Genomic DNA, 19,612 nt, shown 5'->3' on the forward strand with positions numbered 1-19,612 from the left:
GAAACCAATAATTATATATATGTAATCAAATATATATACTATTTTCATTAAAAAATAATTATATATAATCTAATATATATATATATATATATATATATATATATATATATATATAATTTTTTGAAATTACACTGATAACACATAGTCGATAATCAATATAATAATAATAAAAATCAATCAAGATTAAATTTTGTAAAAACATTAAACTAAAAAATATATCAAATAAAAAATAAATTACGTAAAACAAAATCTTTATCTTGTACTTATGTTTCAATATATAAAATTAATATTTTCCTTTGTATATACGTTAAATGACGTTAAACATGCATAATATTTGTATAATGAATATGTGTATATATACATCATTCCGTGGAGATAATGATATTATGTTACTATTGCAGTCATAATAATGTAATATATAACTGATAATTAATCAGAATATAATGAACGTGTTCTATTATAAGGTAATATACTTGTGGATATGATATATATAGTACGCATTCAAGAGTTCATATATATAAATATCTTTACATATATATATATATATATATATATATATATCATATAGTGATCGATTGATGAACGATGTTGTCAAAACCTTGTAGAATATAATTAAGCTAATTAAATATAATTAATCGATCATTCATTAGAGTATGTATATGAAACACGTTGTATTATATTATTGGATAATATACTCGTGTACATATGTGATACATATAGTACGTATTTAGAACTTGATATAGTCGATAGTGTGTATATGTATAGGTATATACATAGTATATACATATTATATATTGAAGGTATATCAATGACATAATCTAATCTAATCGATAATTCATCTGAGTATTTGTGATATATGTTGTATATTATTATGGGGTAGTAAAATCGTGTATGTGATGCTTATACAATGTATTTGAAAGCTAATAGACAATTGAATATATGTATATATACGTATATCTCGTGTAGTGACGTATGCAGTAATCGAAATTAAAGCTAGATAACTGAATCTATGTATCAAAATATTTTGAATGATACGTTGATGTATATCATACTATTGAGGAAATATATATACTATTTTGTGTCAATGTAGACACGCATATGTTGTTGAAGTTGTAATAATATAAGATAAGTATTACGCGGTATGATGGGGGGGGGGGGGGGGGGGTGGGGGAGGGGGAGGGGGGGGGGGAGTGGGGGAGGGAGACTGAAAATTGAATCTTGAAATTGTCATATACTTACCATTTGCTTTGAATTTCGAATTTTGAAAGACCGCTAAATTTTGGCGGTGAATTAGAGTTTTTTGGCTTACAAGTTTTGTTTCTGAGTATTTGTGATATACATTGTATATTATTATGGGATACTAAAATCGTGTCTGTGATGTTAATAGTACGCATTTGAAAGCTAATATAGATAATTGAATATATGTATATATACGAATATCTCGTGTAGTGACGTATGCAGTAATCGAAAGCTAGATAACTGAATCTATATATCAAAATATTTTGAATGATATGTTGATATCATATTATTGAGGAAATAGATATACTATTTTGTGTCAATGTATATAGGCGTATATTGTTGAAGTTGTAATAACGTAAGACAAGTAATCGATAATTTATCTGATTAACACATTGTATTACGAGGTATATATATATAAATATATGTAATATCGTATTTAAAAGCTAATTAACCAAAAATTTATCTTAATTTGCAAAATTCATTGATATTATTATACGATTGAGGAAATATACTACTCGTGTTAATGTGATGATAAAATAACTAATTATCTGATTTAAATATATATGCGATGTATTAAATTATTTGGATGTTTTTATAAATATTATAGAATTTATTAAAAATTTAATTTGTTGAAAATTAATATTATTTCATTAATTTATTAATTGTAGTTTGTTAAACATTAATTTAATATCACTGGAACTTAATCTTTTTTTAAATTATTTGAAAACCTACCACATGTGGTCGGTTTTCAAAATTACTTTCCAGAAAATCGACCTCTTGTGGTCGGTTTTCAAATAATTTTTTTTAAAAATTAAGTTTCATTAACCCGACTCGACCAAAACAATAAAAGATCAAAACAAACACACACCTAACCTAAATCACGATCTCAGCTACACACCCACCCACCAACACAAAGCAACACACACACACATCACGATCTACTCCTGCTAGGAACTGCGGCGACTGCTCCCGCTCTACTCCGGCGACGACAACTTGGGTATGAAGCTACTTTTGTGTTTCTTGTTTGATTTTTTGAGATTCTTGAATTTCTTTTATGGTTTAGCTTGTTGTTTTCGATATGAGTTTCTCTTGATTGAAGTTATTCATGGTAGAAATCCCTTAAAATTTGAGTCTTTTGAATCTTTAGCTATGAAATTTTGAGGTTCTTGATTTGCTTTTATGGTAGCTTTTGATATGGGTTTTGTGGTGTTGAAGTTATCATTGGTTGGAATTCCTCAAAGTTGGAATCTCTAGTTGTGATTTGTTGAGATTCTTGATTTACTTTTATGGTTTAGCACTTTAGCTTGTTGTTTTTGATATGAGTTTTGCTAAATCACTCAAAGTAGAAATATTTTCTTGTGATTTTTTTAGGTTCTTGATTATTTTTTTTTGGTTGGATTGAAGTTATTATTGGTTGGAATTTGTCAATGTTGGAAACTTTAGATGTCAATGTTTGAGATTTGATTGGCTTTTAAGGTTAGCTCGTTGTATTTGATATTGGTTGAAGTTATTCATGGTAGAAATCTATTAAATTTGGAATCTTTAGTTGTGATTTTTTTAGATTCTTGTTTTCCTTTTGTGATTTTGCTTGTTGTTGTTTATATGGGTTTAGTTGGATTGAAGGTGTTATCGGCTGAAAATTATTTGTCTGCTTGGATACTGTTTATTAAATATTTTTTTTCGAATGACAGGTTGAAAATTATTCTTCTGCTCCTAATTTAGTATCTTTGCGCTACCAGCACATCTGAATCTAGATTCGGTGACAATTTATCTCTTTCACTTTAATTTAGGCCAAACAAAGGTAAGTTGATTTCACTCTATTCAATATCGTTATCTTCTTGTTATTGTTCATATTGAAGTCTAGTGAAGCCGTGTGTGGCCTTGTTCGATTCACTAGCATTGTTGTTATCTTCTTGTTATTGTTAATATTGAAGTCTAGTGAAGCCGTGTGTGGCCTTGTTCGATTCACTAGCATTGTTGTTGACATCTTGTTGGTCTTGTTGTTCATTTTTTGTTTTGAATGTGGTTATGTTTGGTGACTTGGTAGGTTGAAAATGATTAAGTGTAGGGACTTTAAATGTGTTTTTTTTTGTTTTGAATGTGGTTATGTTTGGTGACTTGGTAGGTTGAAAATGATTTAAGTGTATGCACTTTAAAGGTCATTTTTTGTTTTGAATGTGGTTATGCTTGGCGACTTGGTAGGTTGAAAATGATTAAATGTAGGGACTTTAAAGGTGTTTTTTAATTTTGAATGTGGTTATGTTTGGTGACTTGGTAGGTTGAAAAAGATAAAGTGTAGGAACTTTAAAGGTGATTTTTTGTTTTGAATGTGGTTATGTTTGGCGACTTGGTAGGTTGAAAATGATTAAGTGTAGGGACTTTAAAGGTGCTTTTTGATTTTGAATGTGGTTATGTTTGGTGACGTGGTAGGTTGAAAAAGATAAAGTGTAAGAACTTTAAAGGTGATTTTTTGTTTTGAATGTGGTTATGTTTGGCGACTTGGTAGGTTGAAAATAATTAAGTTTAGGGACTTTAAAGATGATTTTTTGTTTTGAATGTGGTTATGTTGGGCGACTTGGTAGGTTGAAAATGATTAGGTGTAGGGACTTTAAAGGTGGGTTGGTAGGTTGAAAATGATTAAGTGTAGGGACTTTAAAGGTGTTTTTTGGTTTTGAATATGGTTATGTTTGGTGAGTTGGTAGGTTGAAAATGATTAAATGTAGGGACTTTAAAGGAGATTTTTTGTTTTGAATGTGATTTTGTATTGATACTTAGTCACTTGAAAATGGTTAAGTGTAGAAACTTTAAAGGGGATTTTTTGTTTTGAATGTGGTTTGGTTGGTGACTTAGTTACTTGAAAATGGTAAAGTGTAGGGACTTTAAAGGGGATTTTGTGTTTTGAATGTGGTTTGGTTGGTGACTTTGTTACTTGAAAATGGTTAAGTGTGGGGACTTTAAAGAGATTTTGTGTTTTGAATTTGGTTTGGTTGGTGACTTAGTCACTTGAAAATGGTCAAGTGTAGGAACTTTAAAGGAGATTTTGTGTTTTGAATGTGGTTTGGTTGGTGACTTGGGATTTTGTGTTTTGAATGTGGTTTGGTTGGTGACTTAGTTACTTGAAAATGGTTAAGTGTAGGGACTTTAAAGGGTATTTTTTGTTTTGAGTGTGGTGTGGTTGGTGACTTATTTACTTGAAAATTATTAAGTGTAGGGACTTTAAAGGGGATTTTTGTTTTGAATGTGGTTTTGTTTTGATACTTAATTACTTGATAATGGTTAAGTGTAGGGACTTTAAAGGAGATTTTTTACTTTGAATGTAGTTTGGTTGGTGACTTAGTTACTTGAAAATGGTTAAGTGTAGGGACTTTAAAGGGGATTTTGTATTTTGATTGTGGTTTGGTTGGTGACTTTGTTACTTGAAAATGGTTAAGTGTAGGGACTTTAAAGGGGATTTTTTGTTTTCAATGTGGTTTGGTTGGTGACTTAGTCACTTGAAAATGATTAAGTGTAGGGATTTTAAAGGGGATTTTGTGTTTTTAATGTGGTTTGGTTGGTGACTTAGTTACTTAAAAATGGTTAAGTGTAGAGACTTTAAAGGGGATTTTGTGTTTTGAATGTGGTTTGGTTGGTTACTTAGTTACTTGAAAATGGTAAAGTGTAGGGACTTTAAAGGGAATTTTTTGTTTTCAATGTGGTTTGGTTGATGACTTAGTTATTTGAAAATGGTTAAACGTAGGGACTTTAAAGGGAATATTTTGTTTTGAATGTGGTTTTGTTTTGATACTTAGTCACTTGAAAATGGTTAAATGTAGGGACTTTAAAGGAGATTTTTTCTTTTGAATGTGGTTTGGTTGGTGACTTAGTTACTTGAAAATGGTTAAGTGTAGGGACTTTAAAGGTTATTTTGTGTTTTGAATGTGGTTTGGTTGGTGACTTTGTTACTTCCAAATGGTTAAGTATTAGGACTTTAAAGGGATTTTGTGTTTTGAATATGGTTTGGTTGGTGACTTAGTTACTTGAAAATGGTTAAGTGTAGGGATTTTAGATGGGATTTTGTGTTTTGAATGTGGTTTGGTTGGTGACTTTGTTACTTGAAAATGGTTAAGTGTAGGGACTTTAAAAGGATTTTGTGTTTTGAATTTGGTTTGGTTGGTGACTTAGTCACTTGAAAATCGTTAAGTGTAGGAGCTTTAAAGGGGATTTTGTGTTATAAATGTGGTTTGGTTGGTGACTTAGTTAATTGAAAATGGTTAAGTGTAGGGACTTTAAAGGGGATTTTGTGTTTTTAATGTGGTTTGGTTGGTGACTTAGTTACTTGAAAATGCTTAAGTGTAGGGACTTTAAAGGATATTTTTTTGTTTTGAATGTAGTTTTGTTTTGATACTTAGTCACTTGAAAATGGTTAAGTGTAGGGACTTTAAAGGGGATTTTTTGTTTTGAATGTGGTTTGGTTGGTGACTTAGTTACTTGAAAATGGTTAAGTGTAGGGACTTTAAAGGAGATTTTTTGTTTTGAATATGGTTTTATTTTGATATTTAGTCATTTGAAAATGGTTAAGTGTAGGTACTTTAAAGGGAATTTTGTGTTTTGAATGTGGTTTGGTCGGTGACTTAGTCACTTGAAAATGTTTAACTGTCGGAACTTTAAAGGGGATTTTTTGTTTTAAATATGGTTTTATTTTGATATTTAGTCACTTGAAAATAGTTGAGGTTAGGGACTTTAAAGGGGATTTTTTGTTTTGAATGTGGTTTTGTTTTGATACTTAGTCACTTGAAAATGGTTAAGTGTAGAGATTTTAAAGAGTATTTTATGTGTTGAATGTGGTTTTGTTTTGATATTTAGTCACCTGAAAATGGTTAAGTGCAGAGACTTTAAAGGGAATTTTTTGTTTTAAATGTGTTTATGTTTAGTGAGTTGGTAGGTTGAAAATGGTTAAGTGTAGTGACTTTAAAGGGGATTTTTTATTTTGAAAGTGGTTATGTTTGGTGAGTTGGTAGGTTGAAAATGATTAAGTGTAGGGACTCTAAAGGTGTTTTTTTGTTTTTAAAGTCGTTATGTTTGGTGATAATTGAATTTTTGTGACTTGATCTAATTAATTTAATCTGATTGATTGCTTAGATAGAACCTGATTATAGCTGGATATATTAACGGAACAATGATAATAGAATGGGTATTAGGGAGGAATTTGTTGAAGGTGTTAAACGATTTATTGAACATGCTAAGACACTTTATGTTTGGACATGTTTTTTGGGCTATTTGTTGTCCTTGTGTTAGATGTGATGGTATAAATCTTGTAAATGAAGAAGATGTAAATGAACATCTTTATAGAAAGGGGTTTCACGAGGACTTTTTAAGATTGCGTGGTATTCATGGTGATGTTGCGTAAAATAACTTTGTTGTTGGAGAAAGTAGTAGGTCTGCAGGGCATAATGAATATCAAGATACTAGGATGACAGAAATGGTGAATGATGCTTTTGGGATGCAACACGGGGGCGACTTTTGGGAAAATGTTGAATATGTTCCTTATAGCGAAACGGGCAAATTCTATGAACAATTGCATGCTGCTAGTCATCCTTTGTTTGACGGGTGTTCGCACTCTCGTTTATCTGTTGTTGTTAGATTATTAAGTATTAAATCTGACTGAAATAGTGCTGAAGGAGGAATGGACTCAATGATAGACTTTATTAAAGAGTTAGTTGACCCCGGCTTGGATGTTCCTGATTCTTTCTATAAGGCAAAAAAATTGGTGTCAAAGTTAGGCCTCTCCTCCGTTAGAATTGATTATTTTGAAAATGACTGCATACTATACTTTAAGTAAGATATTAACCTAGAATCCTGTAAGTTTTGTCAGCACCCTTGATATAAGCATGGTTCTAGTGGAAATCAAATTGCTATTAAGTCGATGCATTATTTACCTCTAATACCAAGGTTGAAGAGGTTGAATGCTTCAAACAGCTCAGCTCCTCATATGAGATGGTACAGTGAAGATAGAAGGCCCACTGATGTTATGTGTCATCCATCTGATGGAGAGGCTTGGAAGCATTTTGATGCAACTTATCCAGATTTTACAGCTGATCCATGAAATATTCGTTTGGGATTATGTGCGGATGACTTCTCTCCCTTTTCAGTTGGTGTTGAGCTATATTCATGTTGGCCTATATTTATCACCCCTTATAATCGTCCTCCTGAAATATTGATTACTAGTCCCTATATATTTTTAAATTGTATTTTTCCTGGCCCGCATAATCCAAAAAGGAGAATAGATGTCTACTTGCAACCTTTGATTGATGAATTTAAATTTTATGGCAAGAGGGGATTAAAACTTGGGACAACTCACTTAAATAGAATTTTAATTTGCGTGCATATCTAATGTGAACTGTTAATGATTTTCCTGCTTATGGAATATTGTCTGAGTGAATGACAACTGGAAAGCTGACTTGTCCATACTGCATGGAAAAAACAAAATCTTTCACATTAGACATGGCAGGAAAAATTCATGGTTTGATTGTCATCGTTGTTTCTTGCCACCTGATCATAAATTTAGGAGACTCAACAATGCAGTTAGAAGGAATAGAAGGAAATATGATAGTCTACTTCCAAGGCTGTCTGGTCATGACATCTAGGAGATAGTTCAAGATTTGCCTAAAGCCAGCGAGGAACCATTGTACAGGCTTGATGGATATGACGTTTCGCATAACTGGACTAAGCAAAGTATATTTTAGGATTTAGAATATTTGCCAAATAATTTACTTAGAAATAATGTTGATGTCAAGCATATTGAGAAGAACTATTTTGACAACTTGTTCAACATAGTTATGGATGTCACCGGCAAAGCAAAGGACAATCCTAAGGCCAGAGTTGACTTACCAGAATATTGCAAACACAGAGAATTACACTTACATGAGGGGCCCATGGCAATTTCTTAAGCCCAAGGCTAGTTTTACATTCAAGTTGGATCAAAAACGTCAAATATGTGAGTGGGTCCAAAGTTTGAAGATGTCCGATGGATATGCCTCAAATTTGGAAAAGAGGGTTGATATGGCACACGGAATCTTGCATGGAATGAAAAGCCATGATTGTCATATTTTCATAGAACAATTACTTCCAATTGTTTTTATTGATATACCTGAAAACATATGGAAACCAATAGCAGAAATCAGTTTGTTCTTTAAAGACTTATGTGCCACCACATTAAAAGAAGAAAATCTGGCGCGAATGGAAAGTAATATTTTTGTTATCACCAACAAGTTTGAGAAGATTTTTCCGCCAGCTTTTTTCAATGTGATGGAAAATCTTCCCATTTACCTTGTGCACGAAGCTCGGCTAGGCGGTCAAGTTCAAATGAGGTGGATGTATCCATTCGAACGGTAAGCAATTGCAACATATTTAATTTCATACATATCTTTTTTAAATATAGTAAACATCTAGTCTTAAGATTGTGCAGGGCAATTGGAAAATTAAAATGGGGTCCTAAAAACAAACATAGAGTGGAAGGCTCTATAGTTGAGGCATGTCTTGCAAGAGAAACGTCTCAATTTTGTTCATACTACTTTCATGATGAAGTTGCTTGTTCAAGAAACCAATCGAATCGTCATCAGGACGATGTGAATGATCCTTATTTGCAATCGATATTAATTTTTAATCAATCTTGTTGTAAGGCTAAAAAGATCATACCCGGCTCACTCCCACGGAGCGCAAATCAGCAACTTTGTATGTCTTGTTGAATTATCTGGAAGTTGAGCCCTTTCTGAAGTAAGGATATTAAAATTTTAACATATCTTATTTGTTTACACATTTCCTTAAAAAAACTTATTGTGTTTCACATGTTGGATCTTCAGTTCATTTAAGACTCAATTCCACAAAAATCTAATGTATGCATCTTTTGCAACATGGTTTACATATGAGGTTCGTAACTATATTAATATTTCTACAAATTTTAAACATTTACATATTCCTCAACTAAAACATATATAATATATATATGTATAATATTTATGGGTACACTAGTCACCAAATACAGCAGCATATGATCAACTCTTGAGAGATATTTCTTTGGGTCCAGTTGAAGCTCATGCAATGTCCCATTACACAGTAAATGGATTCAAATTTTCTACCGAATAACACTCTAGAACAAGAAAAACAAACAATAGTGGTGTTTGGGTTAAGGGTGATGATGATGTTGATTACTTTGGCATCATACACGAGATCTTAGAACTGGAGTATGTTGGTTTTTCAATAAAAAAATTGTCCTCTTTCAATGTAAGTGGTTTGATCAAAGCACTAGAGGCACAAGAGTACATAAGGAGCATAGCATCATTGAAGTGAAGCACAATAGGTCGTATCTTGTTTATGATCTATTTGTTCTAGCGCAAAATACTAAACAAGTGTATTATGCTTCTTATCCGTTGCACAGTGATAAGTCATATTGGAGGGCTATAATCAAAACAAAGCCTATAGGAAGGGTGGACTTTGAGAATGTGTTGGAGACTGCGTATCAAAATGAAATGCAGTTTGATCACCAGCTAGTGGACGTTGACTTAGTGGATACTTTGAATCACCCGAAAAATATATTTGAAGAAGTTAGTATTGTGGAAGAAGAGGTTGAATGGGTAGGAGATGAGGAAACTTTCGAAGAGGGTGAATGGTTTAGTGGAGAGTCTTCAGAAGAGGAGGATTAGTTTGTGTAGGTTGTATTTATTATGTATTGATCATATCTGTATGCTTTGTACTATATATTTACCTTTATGTTTCTTGTTTAAGATTGATATGTAATATACTCTTTAAGATTGTTGTTTTTGCTTTTCTATGATTTATATAGTAATAAAAATATTCTTTTCTATCTCATGTTGTGTGAGCGATTTGAAATGTAAATTAGTAATTTGAAATTAGTTACTTGTAATGTTTTCTTATAGATTCATTTTGTAGGAACTAACTACTTGTTAACTTTACATAATTTAGATGTCAGGCAGAGGTGACAAAGGTAAGGAAAAAGTTGTTCTTACTGTTGCGTCTCTACACACACGCAAGTGTACGTGATCGTGCAAGTAATATAATGACTTAGACAGTCAGATATCGTTCCCTCGAGGATCAATAAACTAGAAATTTATTCAATATTTAGTTTAAGACAATTTAGTATTAAGTGTTTAATTGTATTAAGATTAAGATGATTCTATAAATAAAATGCAATTTACTAAACAATAAATAATTAGTGATGACTAAAGCAAAGTAACCAATGGTTGTAATCAATAATGATGACGATTCCAGGGTTGAGGTATAGTGAACAATCATACAATTCTCTATTCTTTTCACAGTCTAATTGGTTATCGGGTTGATGGTTCGCAAGGTTTATGCCATAATCTTAGTTTCCCGACTTCAGATCTTCTATCTATTGAATGTTGTAACTACAACTCCCGCAGAGTTATAACAAATCTTCTAGATTCATGAAGTTGTCTTCCTGCAAGTGAACCAAGCAAGGCTTCTAGGTATATCTCTATCCTAGATGCTAATTCAAATCCCTTACTTTATAAAAGAATAAGAACCTTAGAAATATAAATTTATTCTAATGGTGGCCAATCATTAAAATAGTAAGCTTAAGAAATTAAGAACAACCCATATGATAATCGAAAAAGAAACTATGAATAAGAATATTAAAAAGTACTCATGTTCTTAGCCTCAACCCCAGAAAGGGGGTGTTTAGCTACTCATGTTTGAATTAACCATCCAAAATAAGTAATAAATCATACCCAAATCAATCCTTGAAATAAAGAAATTCAAAAGAATGTTTATGAACCCTAAAAGAGAGAAATTTCTGTTTTTCCGCCGCTGCTCTCTTTGACAAAAAGTCCCCCCATATTATCTCTGATTTTTTCTTTTATAGCTGGGACAAAATAGTTAAAATGTTCCCGATTTATCCACCCGGTGCGTCGCCCCATGCCTTCTATTGCTATTTTCCATTAAAATATGAGAAATCGCAGAGCTCAAGTACACCCCAATAACTGTAAAATGCACCCTCACCGCGATGCTCCAATATCGCGGTGAGCCACTGGATTGGGACAATTGCGAAATAATCATCCTCCGCGACATGCTAAACCTTTAGGTCACCAAATCTGATAAACAAAATTTCTCCGCGATGCGGTGGTTTCGCAAACCTTCACTGGAATTTGACCATTTGTATTTTGTTGCTCATCACGATGCGGAGTGTCTTCAAATGAGGATTTCTTCATTCCAACTTCCCCTTTTCAGCTTAATTTTAGTCCCTTGCATTCCTTTACTACTTCCATATCCTCCTTGTATCGAATTATGCACAGTTCTTTATGATTTTGATCCTGAAAGTACTAATCATATCCATTAGGCACAAAACGAAAAAAGCTGAATTATACTTAAGAATTCATACAAAAGTTCTTAAACTAAGTTCAAATCTGGGTGCATATTGGTGCTTTGAGCATATAAATATGCCCAAGATCACCACCCCACACTTAAAACATTGTTCGTCCTCGAACACATGAATTCAAAAACATAATTCCTTCCTCTTTTCATCACAATCTCAAAGTTATGTGGCCATGAGCACTTACACTTTGCAATAACCAATTCTTACATCATCTTGTCAAAACAATTTTGAGCTAAAAAAACATTCTAGTACAAATTCTTCTCTCTTCAATAATGGATTTCTAACATGTTGGCAAACTAAATTAAAGAAACATAATAAGTAATCTGGCTTTCATCCGCCTGCATCCTCACTATAGGAAACTTCCCCATATTCACTCACAATGTGAACTATGCAACAATTGGGGAGTATCAAATCAAATCACTCACTCTCAATCAAAGAATTCGTACATGCTATTGAATGAACCATAAGCTTGCCCTTAGTGTTCTACTCCACTAATAGTCAGATGTTTGGGTGAAGGATCAACTAGGTCTTTTCCGGGTTGTAATAAAGGCTTAGGGATAGGTAGGTACTATTTATAGGAATAGTGACTATTGCTCCTAAGCGTTTAATTACAAGAACTATCAATTCACTATGTTTTCCAACACCAATTTATCCTTCTATTTCTCCCCATATTTTCATTTGTCAACACCATTTTTAATTAGCTTATTTTCTCACACTAGGCTAGGAGTATTAACCTTTTCTTCCATATTCTTGTTTCGCACCCTTATTATAGCCACCCCTAACTTAAGTTTAAAGACTTTCATTAAGGTTCACATTATCCAACTGGACCAGGGCCAAAACAAGTTTATTGTAGCATTTCTATTTACTAAATCCCAATTGAACCAGTATCATCAAACATCAATAACCTCTATTTTGGGGGTATCAACTCATTAGCCTTATTTTCTCATTTTTGCTCTAAGTCTTCTTTTAGTCTTATATTAAAAGCACTCAGGAGCTTGTTTGGATCAGATTACGATTCAACAAAGAAGGGGTAAGGTTTCGTAACAGGCTACAAAAAAAAACTCAAGGCTCAACGGGGTTGACTAAGATTATACACCAAGGGAAGGTTTTTAAAGTTAAAAACAAGGTTGTCAAAGAATTGCCTACATCACTTCCTGCACCCAACACCCTTTATTTTGCTTTGTAAACACATAGGACAAGTTCTAGTCATTTCTATCCATGTAGAATATATACTAATCCTCACACACATAGTGCATGTACGGAATCAGCCAAAAGCTCCCAATCATGTTCTTTATTTAATTCAGAATTAAGCCAGCACATCAAATTTTATTTATCGAGATTGAATCCTCAGCACTTAAAATAAAAACACTCTTATGCTAAAATTAGTTTCAATTATTGCAAAAATGACCTATTTCACACACTCCTCTAAGATAGTGATTAGGTTCTCCTAAATTTCTTTACTTTGTACGACCATTCCCCTTAAAATGGTCGTCATCCATCTATCATAGGGGATGGCAACTAACAATGACTGTTGATTCCTAATTACCAAATAGGGCACAAACAAACGTAACTACTTGAAACTGAACTTGCTAATGAGGGCGAAGATAACAATAACAGAATACTTTAAACTGAAGTAACATGCGATAAATACCAAAGAGGGCAAATTGCAATCCACAAAATCAAAGTTACAAACTATTACAGACCAATGTTCCGAATAGCTAATACTTCAAACCAACACAGCAAAATAGAACAATAACATTGTTCAGTTGAATAAAAAAATAAAAATGCAAGAGAATACAAACCCACCACCCCATACTTAAAATAAAGCACTGTCCCAGTGCTTCCAATTAAGCTTATGGTAGGGTGGCAGTATACTTCCTGATCAATCAAATAGGACTATAGCAGACATGTCCTCAGCAGCCACATCCCCATCATCGCCATCATCATCAGCTTCATCATCATCAGATTGATCCTCTTTATCGGACTCCATGTCGGAATACCTATACCTGTTTTCTTCATCTGTGGGTATATCGTCATGAACAGGCTCCACAAAATCTGGGCCAATCCTCAACATGGTCCTATCATGATGGCCAAGTGAATAATCGAGCTCTACAGCATGGAACTCCTCTGCTGTAGCAGGTCCGCCTCCAGTCCGCAACATCATCATCATGAGATCGTACAGCCTATACAGCACCTCATCAGTCTTTGTCTGTCGCTCCATCATAGTCAAAATTGGGCCAGATGCCCAGATGTGCTTCGAGAAGTAGTGATATCCATAGGACGAGTGATCATCTCAGGTTTATAGTTAAGCTCCTCTTCATCCACCCTATGCCTTCTTAAAAATCTAGTCAGCAAACTACCAAATCCAAAGATACGATCCACCTGGGTACGTGTTTTCTTCATAGCAGAAAAAATTACACTTCCTATATTAATTTCCACATCAGCACACATGAGCGCATAAATCAAACATACCCTATCCCGAGTCACCTCAGTCATATGGTTGCCTTGTATCAAGCATGAATACACTATACGACCCCACATTCGTGCTTCCTTGTAGATCTGAGAGTAGGGGAAAGAAGAATGCAAAGCTGTAACTCGATTCCTCTTCCAACGGGCTGAAGATCGCTGGCCACACAACAAATGCATGATGTTTGCATAAGGAGAAGAAACAATAAACTGACGCAAGACATTTGGATTCATTTCTGGGATACCCAACAACTCGTTAATATCAGCAGCTGTGAATCTAATCACCTTCTCTCGAACCTTCAACAAATGTTCAGAATGGTTGGGGTCCCAATTGGCATAAAATTCTCTCACAAGATACAAATTAGACTCAGTCGACTGATGAAAAAAGAAATTCATATTTAGTGCCTCGATTCTCTATACCATAGACGGACACTCTCTTAGCAAGCTAGCCCGATCGATATAGAACTTCGAAATAACTTAGCATCAGTATGTTTAGTATACCACTATTTTCCATCCCTTTGTATAGCCTTGAAGACAAATTTTCGAACCTGCCCCTTCTGAAGTGGAGGGGCCCTAGGCATTCTAGTTAATTGCCCTTCAGACGGTCTGCTTCTCTTCCTTGCAGGACAAGAAGGTCTTGCCTTTGCCTTTCACTTGTTAGATTGTGATTCCATTATGCCTGCGCTTAAGAAAATGAAATCAACAAGTAAGAATATGAAACTGAAGATTAGATAATCTCTATGTGCATTATAGATGCCTTTGCACCCCACACTTAGTTGTTGGCCAAACACCTACATTCACAACCAAGGTACTTAGACTTCCCTTTTTGTAGGCCTTAATATCACAGATATAGATAGCACATTCAAGGTACTCAGTCCCATAATTCCTCGCCATTTTCTTAGCACAAAACATCATGTCGCATTCTATTAACTCAACTAATATCAGACAATAAGGGTATATGCACAATGGAACGAAATCACCCCTAACTTCCTACACGGTTTTGCCTGACACCTTCACATCCTATCAACTAGCATGAAAAACGTTTACCCCCTAATCCCAACTATAGATACCAGTCAATTTTGCTCTCAGTGATTCAAAGTAATGATAAGTAGGCTAAGACGTCACAAATTTGATAAAATATCAAAGACAATGCAAATATGGATAAGTATTAGGAAAGGGAAAACAAAATTATGCATAAGAACACTAACAATACTCACAAAATGTAACAAGAAGGGTAATAAATTAATAAATAAAAATGAACATACCTCAACAATTGAGAGAAGAATGAGAGAAAGTGAAAAAGTTTTGAAGTTTTTTAGGAGAGGGAGTGAGAGGGTGACGCATATGGTAAACAAAATGGTTTAGGGTTGGGGTAATTAAATTTTTATGTCCGAGTTAAGCCCTCTCCGCGATGCGGTAGGATCGCGGAAACCTACCGGATAAGGCCAATTGCCATTTAACTTCCCACCGCGACGCCTATAATTCGTGTCCACACATTGTAAATTGATAATTTTCAATTGTCTAAGTTTCGCACCGCGCTGGGAATCGCGCCTATCCACTGGAATTTGACAATTCTCAATTTATCTTTCTTCACATCGCGGTGAAATTCTCATACCCTTACTAAAATTTGACAATTGTCAAATTACCCAGTTCCGCGTCACGCTGTTCATCAAACTCAGATTCCTTATGCAATTTTTCACCCTTTTCTTACTCGAGTAAATCCCCACTTACACAAATTATTTTGCAAACCTGATTGCTTTTCTCAATTATGGTAATCTCCTTATTTCCTTTGAAATTCCCTGCAATCTCAAACGAAAATAGCAAAAATTGTAAGTAAAAAGGATTACCTCCCACTCAGCGCCTTAGTTTTGGTCGTGGCACGACTCATTTTTTTGTATTTTTCTTTTCTTTTTGATTTTACAAGCTAAAAATTAAACTACCTATTATAATATATGTGCGGGTTGCCTCCTACATAGCGCCTTATTTTACGTCGTGGCACGACTCAGCTCATCATCACTCATCAGCAAAAAATGATAGATTCCTTGTGCTTGTCCGGATGATTCGCCCAATAATGATTTACACGCTGTCCATTCACAAGGAAATTCTTCGTCTTCTCTTTATTCCACAACCTGACAGCTCCATGGGGTGTCATGCACACCACTTCAAAAGGTCCAGACCATTTCAATCGTAATTTACCCAAAAAAACTTAAGCCGTGAATTAAACAACAATACAAGTTGTCCGGGTTCAAATTTCCTAACTTGAATGTGCTTGTCATGCCATCGTTTGGTCTTCTCCTTGTAAAGCTTGGTATTTTCATACGCGTGGAGTCTAAAATCATCAAGCTCATTCAGTTGCAATAACCTTTTTTCTCCTGCGATAGTCATCTCAAAGTTTAGCTTTTTTACAACCTAATATGCTTGGTGTTCCAACTTTACAGGAAAATGACAAGCCTTACCATACACTAAGAGATATGGAGATGTCCCAATGGGTGTTTTGTACGCTGTTCGATATGCCCACAGTACATCATCCAGCTTCTCTGCCCAATTCTTTCTCTGCCCATTTATGGTCTTCTGAAGTATTTTCTTTATCTCCCGATTGGATACCTGAACTTGTCCACTCGTTTGAGGATGGTATGCAGTGGCCACCTTGTGCAGAACCTCATATTTAGGAAGAAGATTCTTGAACAGTTGTTGATAAAGTGCGTACCTCCATCACTAATTATTGCTCTTGGTGTACTAAATATGGAAAATATATTCTTCTTCACAAATTTCAGCACCACTCTTGCATCATTAGTCGGACTTTTCATAGCTTCCACCTATTTAGAGATCTATTCCACTGCAACAAGAATGTACAAATTACCTTTCGAAGGTGGGAAGGGTCCCATGAAATCAATCCCCCAAACATCAAAGACTTCTACTTCTAAAATATTATTCAGGGGTATCTCATGATGCCTGGTTATAGTACCCAACCTTTGGCATTGATCACAACTCTTTACAAATACCACTGCATCTCTAAACTGAGTCGGCCAGAAAAAACCTGATTACAACACTTTTCTCGCAGTCCTTTCACCCCCATGATGTCCACCATATGGAGATGAGTGGCAATCTTGTAACACCTTTAAAAATTCAGCCTCTGGGATACACCTACGAAATATTTCATATGAACCCTGCTTGAAAAGGTACGATTCATTCCAAATGTAAGCACGAGAATCATGGAGTAATTTCTTCCTTTGTTGTAAGGAGATTTTGGGAGGATGTACCCCACAAACTATCAGGTTTACAATGTCAGCATACCATGAAAACTCCACTGCATTTAATAACAACAACTTCTTACTAGGAAAGTCTTCCTTGATACTCTGAAAGTCATCCACAATATGGTCTCTATTTTCCAGCTGTGACAAGTAATCAGCAACCTAATTTTCAGCTCCCTTTCTATCACGCACCTCAAAATTAAATTCTTGAAGTAGCAGAATACACCTAATAAATCGTGGCTTTGAATCCTTATTGTTCACAAGATACTTAATGGCAGCGTGATCTGTATGAACAATGACCTTGGTACCAATTAAATAAGACCGAAACTTATCGAATACATATACCACAACCAACATCTCTTTCTCTGTAACTGTGTAGTTAACTTGAGCATCATTCAGTACCTTGCTAGCATAGAAGATTGATCGAAATACCTTCTCTTTTCTCTGCCCAAACACTGCTCCCACTGCAATATCACTAGCATCACACATTAGCTCAAAAGGTAATTTCCAATCTGGTGCGATCAAAATAGGTGCTTCTGTCAACTTCTTATTGAATAAAAGATTGAATATTATATTTTTATTTTTGTTGTAAAAATTTTACTGGTGGAATGATGCGAATGCATGTCTTATGAAGAGGAACTTTTTTAGAAGATGTAGATTCAGATTTAACGGTATATTGGATTATGTCTGAACCAACTTGGTATGAACTGACTGGATTAGTGAACCCTTATGGCAACAGTATATTCGCTATTGGAATAACGAAGAATACCAATTGCTAAGAGACAAAGGAAAGAAAGCCCGGGCATCATCCGGGGGTGGTTCCCTACATATTGTGGGTGTCAAAAGTATAATTGTTGTGGAGAAAAAAATGGTATGTAACTTTTACAGTTTTAATTGTTTGTTTCTATTTACATTTTTAATTATTTGAACATTAACAATTTTTTCATATGTAGAAAAAATAAAAGAGTAGGAGCATACCACAGGGTGAGCAATTCGAGGAGACTCATCTAAAAAAAAATCCGACTGATGAAGATGTCTGGGTTGAACCTCGTGCAAAAGCTGCCTATGTAAGAATTAAATTTTGAATTTATGAATCTTTTTCTCAAAGTTGATATTATTCGAGTATAAGTAGTTTAATATTTTTTGACTTTTAATTATAACTTTACTTTGAATATAACACAAATATACGCAGCTCGTTAGTGAGTATCGTAGTACTCAGCCTCCTGAAAGTCAGGGTGACCCACTACCCCAACATGTAGAAGAGGAGTTATAGGATAAAGCTGTGGGTCTTGCAGTTAGAGGCTATTACTACGGATACCATAAATTTTTTTTAGCGAGAATATTAGGTGTTCGTCCGACCTTACATACTCTAAATCTTCAGTTGATAGAGAAATCATTGAAAGACTAGAAAATATGATTTCCAAACTCACTGAAAAACTTGCTGAACAGGGAGAGAGGGCGCAGAGGAGGAGGAGGAAACATTATCACAAATCAGGATGTTGGAGGTGCAGTTCAGCTCTTTAATTCAGACTGCAGGGATTATTCCTTCGTATCCTGGTGATGCAGTTTGGGATGCAAAAGGTCTACGCCCCCTGGATGATATCAGCACAGATGAGGATATGGAAGACGAGGACAAATTCGATGAAGATGAGTTTTAGTTTTTTGACTTTTGTATGTGTTGTACTTTGAATTTAGACATTTTGTTGTAGTTTGTACACTTTGAAACTATTGTAGTTTTTACACTTTCACTTTGTTTGACATTTTGTATGTGTTGTCCACTTTTGAAAGTATTTACATTTGGTTTGTTGTTGTTGTTGTTGTTCATGTTGGACCATTTATTGATTTTTCTTTTTTTTTAAAAAATTCTCAGAAAAATCGACCACAAATGGTCGATTTTTTAATTTTTTTTGCAGAAAACCGACCACAAGTGGTCGGTGTTTTTTGATTTTTTTTAAAATTATTTTTTTCAATTTTAATTAAATAATAATGAATTTTAAATATATATATATATATATATATATTTTAAAAAAACCCGGCCACAAGTGGTTGGTTTTTAAAAAACTACCACTACTTTACTGACCACACACTTTGGTCAGTTTTGTGGTCGGAAATTGAAGAAAACCGATCATAAGTGGTCGGTTTTTCCCCCTTTTTAGTAGTGAAGAAGCAAAATCAGTGCTTGCCCGATAAAATTGAAGTTCCGTTTGTTGATGAACCATCGAAGAAACTTAATTTGAACATGTTTATTGAAAAAAATCTCAACAAAAAA

At 34.2% G+C, this 19,612-nt stretch overlaps 1 long non-coding RNA gene across 1 annotated transcript; it reads left to right on the forward strand.

The window, feature by feature from the left end:
• Nucleotides 1–2,080: 2,080 nt before the first annotated feature.
• Nucleotides 2,081–19,193, forward strand: LOC107874794. Its single transcript, XR_001675589.2, has 5 exons — nt 2,081–2,236; nt 2,931–3,040; nt 18,083–18,214; nt 18,297–18,410; nt 18,793–19,193. It is a non-coding gene; the product is annotated as an uncharacterized LOC107874794 (long non-coding RNA).
• The last annotated feature ends 419 nt before the right edge of the window (nt 19,194–19,612 follow it).

This window comes from Capsicum annuum, chromosome 6 (genome assembly GCF_002878395.1).
Source record: "Capsicum annuum cultivar UCD-10X-F1 chromosome 6, UCD10Xv1.1, whole genome shotgun sequence".
In the NCBI taxonomy this organism is placed as follows: Eukaryota; Viridiplantae; Streptophyta; class Magnoliopsida; order Solanales; family Solanaceae; genus Capsicum; species Capsicum annuum.